The sequence below is a fragment of the Garra rufa genome, chromosome 11 (assembly GCF_049309525.1).
Source record: "Garra rufa chromosome 11, GarRuf1.0, whole genome shotgun sequence".
In the NCBI taxonomy this organism is placed as follows: Eukaryota; Metazoa; Chordata; class Actinopteri; order Cypriniformes; family Cyprinidae; genus Garra; species Garra rufa.
In genome coordinates, this window is record NC_133371.1 from 11,880,855 (window position 1) to 11,889,447 (window position 8,593).

An 8,593-nucleotide genomic window follows, 5' to 3' on the forward strand; every position below is an offset into this window, starting at 1 on the left:
CAGTTATGTCAGATCACCTACTCCAGGAGCTCTTTTAAGTAGGGATGCACCGATACGAATCGGCCGATCACTTGCGCGTTTTGTCAGTAAAGCCGGTTCTGTAATCAGCGGTAAATGCCATCAGGTGCGTGATTTCACGTTGAGCCGTATATACTACACACAGCCGTTGTTCACTGACGAGCTGCGCACATTCACACTGATAATGAACATTGATTTGCGCAGCTCGTCGGTAAACAACGGCTGTGTGTAGTATATACGGCTCAACGTGAAATCACGCACCTGATGGCATTTACCGCTGATTACAGAACCGGCTTTACTGACAAAACGCGCAAGCATGATCGGCCGATTCGTATCGGTGCATCCCTACTTTTAAGAAGCCATCTCTGGTAAAAGCCATCACTGTATGAACTGTAATCCATAATTAATCTACACATAGTTTTGCTCTCTCTCTTTCTGTGATTTATCATGACATTTTTAAAATCTCATAATTTTGGCCATTTCTGTCAGAAAGCTGCTAGAATTAACAGGGAACTTGAACTCAAAGCTCCCAATGCTGATCTTGAAGAAGCTGTCAAAGAGGCTAAACAAGTCCTTCAATGATTCAATCTTTCACAGTAATGTTGAAGACATTTAGCTATAACTGATTTGCTTTAATCAACGCATCCTTATGTTAGGTGTTAATAATAACTTTCCTTACAGTCCTTCCTCTCAAATATTTTGGTCACAGATTTTGTTTAGCACATTGTCTCAACATGTGTGTATTTCTCTTTGTTTCAGGGTAAAGGGAAGACCAAAGGAAGGCCTGTCATGGGATTTGAATTGGGCCATGTTGTGCATTTATGGAAAAGACCAAAAGCAAAGGCAAACATTCCAATGGTATGTCAATGTTGGTCTGAGCACCTTGACTGAACTGTACTGCAATATCATATATCAATATATATATATGATATTGTACAAGTGTACTCAAACAAAATTCTCAGATTTTTCACTTTTACTTCTGTCATTGGCCATTGCCTCAACTCTCATGTTAATTGTGTCCATTGTAAGTAGTCAGAGTGTTTATACCAATCCAGTTCATATTAAGTCCATTGTATTCTCTCTATATTAACCTTTACAAATTGGCACTGCCTCTTCCTGTTCTAACAGTACATGATATCTGCCCACACCTCAGAGGCTCAGAGCCTTTTTTTTTCTATGTTGATTTTTATTTAACACATCTGTCTAAGAAGCACAAGTCTGGAAATGCTAGTTTATCTTGTCACAAATCAGATCATTGGTAAATTTTGCCAAATCAGATTGCTTAAAGCGGTTCATACCAAGAGCAAGAACAACAATAAGAACTATTTTAGCATCCACACCAACGGACGATAGCGTTCTGTTTACACGCTACAGTCATCTGCCATCTGTTGTCAATGTTTTTGTTGTTCATCATGTGATAAATTCTCTTTCTTCCTGTCTTGCAGGATTTCTCACAGACTACTTCTGTATATACATATACAGTGATAGTGACAGGAGTGACCACAGTAGAGATGGGAGTGTTGACTGTAGAGGAGAAAGTTAAATAATAATATTTTATGGGACATTCATATTTGTACTTAACTAGCACACTGTAAATACTGTTACATTTCTATTCCTTAAATTTATTTGTCTTTTACTATACTAAGTGCCTTTTTATTTTATTTATTTTATACATTTATTTATTTCATAATTTTACTATGTTTAATATGTTTATCTGTGCTGCTTTCTTGTTTTATTGCTGCTGGTCTTTTTGAGCTACCAAACAAATTTCGTTGTATAACTACAATGACAATAACGTATCTTTTATCTTTATCTTTATTTTTATATTTTAATTGTTATTAACCAATAATTTGTCTTGCATTTAGTCACAATAGAAGCAAACAACAATTACAGGAGAGATATATTTTTAAAGGTAATTGTAAAATATTGAAGTATTGTTCTAATCATTTTTTTTTGGCCTATTAGTTTGTTAAACATAAGCATTGAATATTATCTGGCATCTTAACGTTTTCTGTAAACAAATTCTCTTTTTATTTTTGAATATTAGACAATCTTTTTAAGGGGTTTTCTATTGCCTATTTTTTTAATTACCTCTATGCAAATGCATTTCAAATACAATCAACTACTTGTTTTGTCTTTTTTTTTTCTTTCGTAATGGCACAAACTGGAGAGAGAGAATGCTGTTCTGGGCACTGTTTATCTGTGAAAAGTTTGATGTCAATAAACATTGGGAAATGACTACAAAATGTGTGATTCATTATTTTATTCTTATAGTTCATCTGTCAGGTCTAAGAATTGCAATTTTGTAAGGTCCATTTACCCTTAATACACTGTAAATGTTACAGAAGCTAAATTAAACAGTAGGAAAAAGCTTCATGTTTAAATAATCATTAGAGGTGCATGTTTTTTTGTTTTGAAAGCAAATTAAATATTTTGAATTATTGTTCACAGCAATTTATATCTAAGTTTTGAGTTTAAATATTGTACATACATTTATATTAGTGTGAACATAATTTACAATGGGAACCATTATGCCCTTATTTAAAAAAATACAAATTATCCCAGTAATCAAATCTATTGCTGCATCAAGTTAACCAAACAATCCAATCTGTTGTTCCAGTTTTATGTTGAGTGGGGACAAATAAATATTTAACTGATTATCAATATATTTGCCACAAGAACCCGGAAGAACCTGTTATAAATGACCATATGTGGACAAGTAAGTGAGACGACTCTGCTCAATTGGGTTGCCATTTGGAACTCGCTGTGATTGGACTATCTTTTAATCCAAATGAAAAACAACGCTTAATGTTGCAAAGTCCGTGTTGCTCTTATTATTACATCAGTAATACCTTCAGTTAACAACGAAGTGTTGCTATGTTGTGAGAACTTCCTAATTTACAGAGATCCTAACCCTAACCCTAAGCAGATCTTAAACTACAAATAACAGCGCCATTTTTTCGTGTTCTATAGATAGAATGGAAGAGGTTTGTGGGTAATGTAGTTTAAAATGTTTAATATTAAAATAGTGGAAAATGCAATCTTTTTTGAACAAAGGTTTATCTAAACATGTTCATTGTGTAAATATCTATGACATATTTAAGAGGCAGGCTGAAATTTGTTTTTTTACTAAGATCACTTTTTAAAACACCTTTATACCACATTTCCATGTATGTTGGAAAACTGTGTCCAACATTATGTAATTAACATAGCATAAGTAGTTGTCCTGCCAATTTTCTCTTTGACATTATAATCAGACACTGATTTACAGCCATTTGAAATGTTAATTTTTTTGCTCTTCCATGGGACTCTACTGGGCCCCTGGAGATGGAAGGGCAGTAAAAACACAAATCTATTCTCATCATGGACAACACACTGTGCTGAGTCACATTTTTTAGATTGTCTTTTCAACAATTTGCCAATATGTAAGTTGCAAGTCATAGTTATCTTAGAATAAGAATAGACATTTCCTATTTGAATTGCGCTCCATTTATTTCATTAGATCAGGAGCAAGAACACAGTGATGACAGGAAATTAAGACACCAGTTTAAACAACCAATACATATTGTGACACTTCTTTGTACTATCACACAATGTCAGTGTGTCATTCAGTAAGAAAAGGTACAGACAGTGTGGTTTATGCAAAAGCCATACAATTCATTCAATGCAAAGGATCATAATATAAAAGACATCATTTGTATCTTTGTCAAATATTCCTCATCTTTGTCCTTTGTCCATCTTTGCAAAACATCAGTAATGTGCATGCTCATCTTATTTATTATACAGTACAGGATTCATGTTGATCTTTCCCTGGTCCATCACCCTCAGCTGTGCATAAAGTGCCTGTAGCAATATAGTCCATGCAGTCTCTTCTAAAGAATCTTTCAGCCTTCCCTTCATGTAATGAAGGTCATTAATATGACCAAATGTCACATCTTAATTAAAACACTCATGGTAATTATGTGTATTGTTAACTAAACGGTGTATTTACCAAACACCATTCCTAATAAAGAATATTTACCATACGTTATTATCCAATACATCACTAAGACAGATACAGTAACATATTAAGACAAATGATATTCAAGAGAAATAAAAATGCGTTATGTTAAAACCATGTTATTTTAACCAGATGAAGCTTCCCAAATGCATGCATGGTTAAATGTCTTCAGCATCATAGAATCACATTCAGTTTCCTGCTCATCATCAGAGCTCTCTTGGTTTTCTTCCTCTTGCTTATCCATATCCCTATCTTAATAATCCCCTTCCATGTCATGAACAATTTCGGTTGTTATTCATCACACTACAGTACAACTGACGGACAAAAGACGTGACCAATTCAAATCATATCACTTTATTTTCACAATACCATGATCATAAGTGTACAGGCGGTGACATTTTTTTGTGCAAACTGCAGCATGACAGTAAAGACAACAAATGTTCAATATATAGGCAACACACATATAAGGGACTCAATACAGGTAGAGAACAATATGGTAAATAGTATGCTATACAGAGATCATGAAATTAAAACAATCACAGTACGCATACCTTTGCAGCGCAGTGTGGAATGAATTAGTGCAAACAGAATGTCATGGTGCAGAATAGTGAGTTAGAGTCCAGACAGTGCATCTATTAGAGTGCTGTGCATATGAGCTTGATGTGCTGTGTATTGTTTCTGGTACAAGTTCAGTGCAGTCTAATTGCCTGTGGAAAAATGTGTCTGCTGGTGCAGGTTCTGCAATAACTTCTGCCTGATGGTAACGATGAGAGTAATCCATGGCTCTGGTGGCTGGAGTCTCTGATGGTCCTCTGTGCTTTCCTCACACACCAACTGATGTAAATATCCTGGAGGGACATAACATGTATTTAGGGTGTTGTAAATCAATAAACAATATATATTTTTATTTTTAATTGTTGCATTGGACTTACCATTGATTCTTGTTGGAGATATGGGCCAAAAGGATCCCTTCACAACTATTTTGCAGTTGTTCAGTTGAAACAGTAAACAGTAAACAGTGAAGTTTACTTTTATGGACCGTAACATCTGAGCTGTCACAGTAGAGTTGTTCAGGAATGCAGTCTTCATCGCAGTTAACTGGTGGTTTCAGGCTGCAATGCTGCATCTGGTGGCCATTGAATTGATATCGTCAACTGCCTTCATCCTCCTTCAAACAAACAGACAAAACAATAAGTCAACAATATTTCCAGAGAAATAGTGTTGATGAATAGGTGCAGGTGTCAGTACTCACCATATTTGGCCAATCCTGCCCAAATTCCAGATAATGGAATTGGAGATGATAGCACAGTTGATATGCCAATTCTAGGAGCTATAAAAAAAGAAGTGCATGTGAAAATGGTAACTGCTGTCTTTTGAGAGATTAACATCAATTGCTATACCCCATATAACCCTAGCCCATGTAACTACATTGCTTGATGTATTGCATACATACATACCAGTGGAAATGTGCAACTTTTCAGCTGTGTTTGGGCACAAGAAGACCATGTTCATTCCTCATTCATCAGGACTGGCTTGCTGGGACTGATTTTCTTTGCATTTTTTGGTCTTCAGCTTTAAAACAATACAATATTTATTGACCCAATTTTTAATTATTATTGTTGTTTAAACATAAATTAAGCAGTTATAATTATATACTTCAAGCTCAAGTTCCCTGGCAACTCTAGCAGGCTCCTGAGTTCATCTGTATACATTTCTATTCAGAGTCTGAGAAAAGGCCATCTTGCAAACTCTAAGCTTCTATTTTTCAACAGAGCACAAAATAATGTGTTAAGTGAGGGAGTAAAGAAATAAGATGAAGAGAAATAGGCAGAATTGTGTAAGTTTAACAAAATGAGAAGAAAGCAGCATTAGAAAAAAAAAAACAATTATTTAACAGCAAACTAAAATGAAATATAATTACCTGCTGATGGTTTTGTTGTAAGCAGTTTAAAGGCCTCTTCACACCAAGGATGAGTCCACACCACAGCTATTTGACATAAAATGACACAGAAACAATATGGTTGGAATCTCTTTCAGAACAGATTTTTCCAGATTCCAAAACATTGACAGCCAATCAAAATCCACCACACTATAAATAGCCTGAGCATTTAAATGCAGACAACATAACTGCAGCACACGCTTATAATAAAAAAAAAAAATGTTATTTTCTGTTAGTGTGTTAGTCATTATAATTCTTGCTCTTGGTGTGAACAGCTTTAAGTGATCTGATTTGGCCAAATTAACTGAAGGTCTGATTTCTCACATGACAAGTTAGAGATAGGAGTGAGTGTTGACTAGAAGAGAAAAAAATAAAATAAAAATCAGTAGACATGCAAGGCTTGGTAAATTGTATTAGTTATTAATATTTCGACATGACACTTTGTTGGTTGTTCTTTCTGATGGGGCTGTAGGGTATGTAAAGATGCTGCACAATTTAACTACAGTACAGTTCAGTCAAGGTGCTCAGACCAACATTGACATACCATTGGAATGTTTGCCTTTGCTTTTGGTCTTTTCCATAAATGCACAACATGGCCCAATTCAAATCCCATGACAGGCCTTCCTTTGGTCTTCCCTTTACCCTGAAACAAAGAGAAATACACACATGTTGAGACAATGTGCTAAACAAAATCTGTGACCAAAATATTTGAGAGGAAGGACTGTAAGGAAAGTTATTATTAACACCTAACATAAGGATGCGTTGATTAAAGCAAATCAGTTATAGCTAAATGTCTTCAACATTACTGTGAAAGATTGAATCATTGAAGGACTTGTTTAGCCTCTTTGACAGCTTCTTCAAGATCAGCATTGGGAGCTTTGAGTTCAAGTTCCCTGTTAATTCTAGCAGCTTTCTGACAGAAATGGCCAAAATTATGAGATTTTAAAAATGTCATGATAAATCACAGAAAGAGAGAGAGCAAAACTATGTGTAGATTAATTATGGATTACAGTTCATACAGTGATGGCTTTTACCAGAGATGGCTTCTTAAAAGTAGGGATGCACCGATACGAATCGGCCGATCATGCTTGCGCGTTTTGTCAGTAAAGCCGGTTCTGTAATCAGCGGTAAATGCCATCAGGTGCGTGATTTCACGTTGAGCCGTATATACTACACACAGCCGTTGTTTACCGACGAGCTGCGCAAATCAATGTTCATTATCAGTGTGAATGTGCGCAGCTTGTCAGTGAACAACGGCTGTGTGTAGTATATACGGCTCAACGTGAAATCACGCACCTGATGGCATTTACCGCTGATTACAGAACCGGCTTTACTGACAAAACGCGCAAGTGATCGGCCGATTCGTATCGGTGCATCCCTACTTAAAAGAGCTCCTGGAGTAGGTGATCTGACATAACTGCAAGACAGAAAAAAAAATACTGAATTACAATTACTTCACAAAAACTTTTTAAAAGTGTGGTAAGCATTGTGGTTACTGTGCTTTACAAATAGTATACCGTAAAATCAAAAAACCATAGTAAGCTTTGTGGTTAGTGTGCATATCCTACAAATACCACAGTAAAACTACAGTTACAGTGGTAAAACCATAGTAAGCTTTGTGGTTAGTGTGCTTATACTACAAATACCACAGTAAAACTACGGTTACAGTGGTAAAACCATAGTAAGCTTTGTGGTTAGTGTGCTTTACAAATAGTATACCGTAAAATAAAAAAACCATAGTAAGCTTTGTGGTTAGTGTGCATATCCTACAAATACCACAGTAAAACTACAGTTACAGTGGTAAAACCATAGTAAGCTTTGTGGTTAGTGTGCTTATAGCCTACTACAAATACCACAGTAAAACTACGGTTACAGTGGTAAAACCATAGTAAGCTAGTGGTTAGTGTGCTTATACTACAAATACCACAGTAAAACTACGGTTACAGTGGTAAAACCATAGTAAGCTAGTGGTTAGTGTGCTTATACTACAAATACCACAGTAAAACTACGGTTACAGTGGTAAAACCATAGTAAGCTAGTGGTTAGTGTGCTTATACTACAAATACCACAGTAAAACTACGGTTACAGTGGTAAAACCATAGTAAGCTAGTGGTTAGTGTGCTTATACTACAAATACCACAGTAAAACTACGGTTACAGTGGTAAAACCATAGTAAGCTAGTGGTTAGTGTGCTTATACTACAAATACCACAGTAAAACTACGGTTACAGTGGTAAAACCATAGTAAGCTTTGTGGTTAGTGTGCTTATACTATAAATACCACAGTAAAACTACGGTTACAGTGGTAAAACCATAGTAAGCTAGTGGTTAGTGTGCTTATACTACAAATACCACAGTAAAACTACGGTTACAGTGGTAAAACCATAGTAAGCTAGTGGTTAGTGTGCTTATACTACAAATACCACAGTAAAACTACGGTTACAGTGGTAAAACCATAGTAAGCTAGTGGTTAGTGTGCTTATACTACAAATACCACAGTAAAACTACGGTTACAGTGGTAAAACCATAGTAAGCTAGTGGTTAGTGTACTTATACTACAAATACCACAGTAAAACTACAGTTACAGTGGTAAAACCATAGTAAGCTAGTGGTTAGTGTGCTTATACTACAAATACC

At 35.6% G+C, this 8,593-nt stretch overlaps 1 long non-coding RNA gene across 2 annotated transcripts; it reads right to left on the reverse strand.

Annotated features, from left to right (window-relative positions):
* Positions 1–4,399: 4,399 nt before the first annotated feature.
* On the reverse strand, positions 4,400–7,144 carry LOC141346226 (uncharacterized). 2 transcript variants are annotated; one of them, XR_012357163.1, is made up of 7 exons: positions 6,992–7,144; positions 6,502–6,600; positions 5,940–6,005; positions 5,476–5,590; positions 5,271–5,348; positions 4,951–5,186; positions 4,400–4,866 (listed from the first exon to the last, which is right to left on the reverse strand). It is a non-coding gene; the product is annotated as an uncharacterized lncRNA (long non-coding RNA). The 2 variants fall into 2 exon arrangements; XR_012357162.1 differs by having other exon boundaries at positions 6,502–7,144.
* Between the last annotated feature and the right edge of the window lie 1,449 nt (positions 7,145–8,593).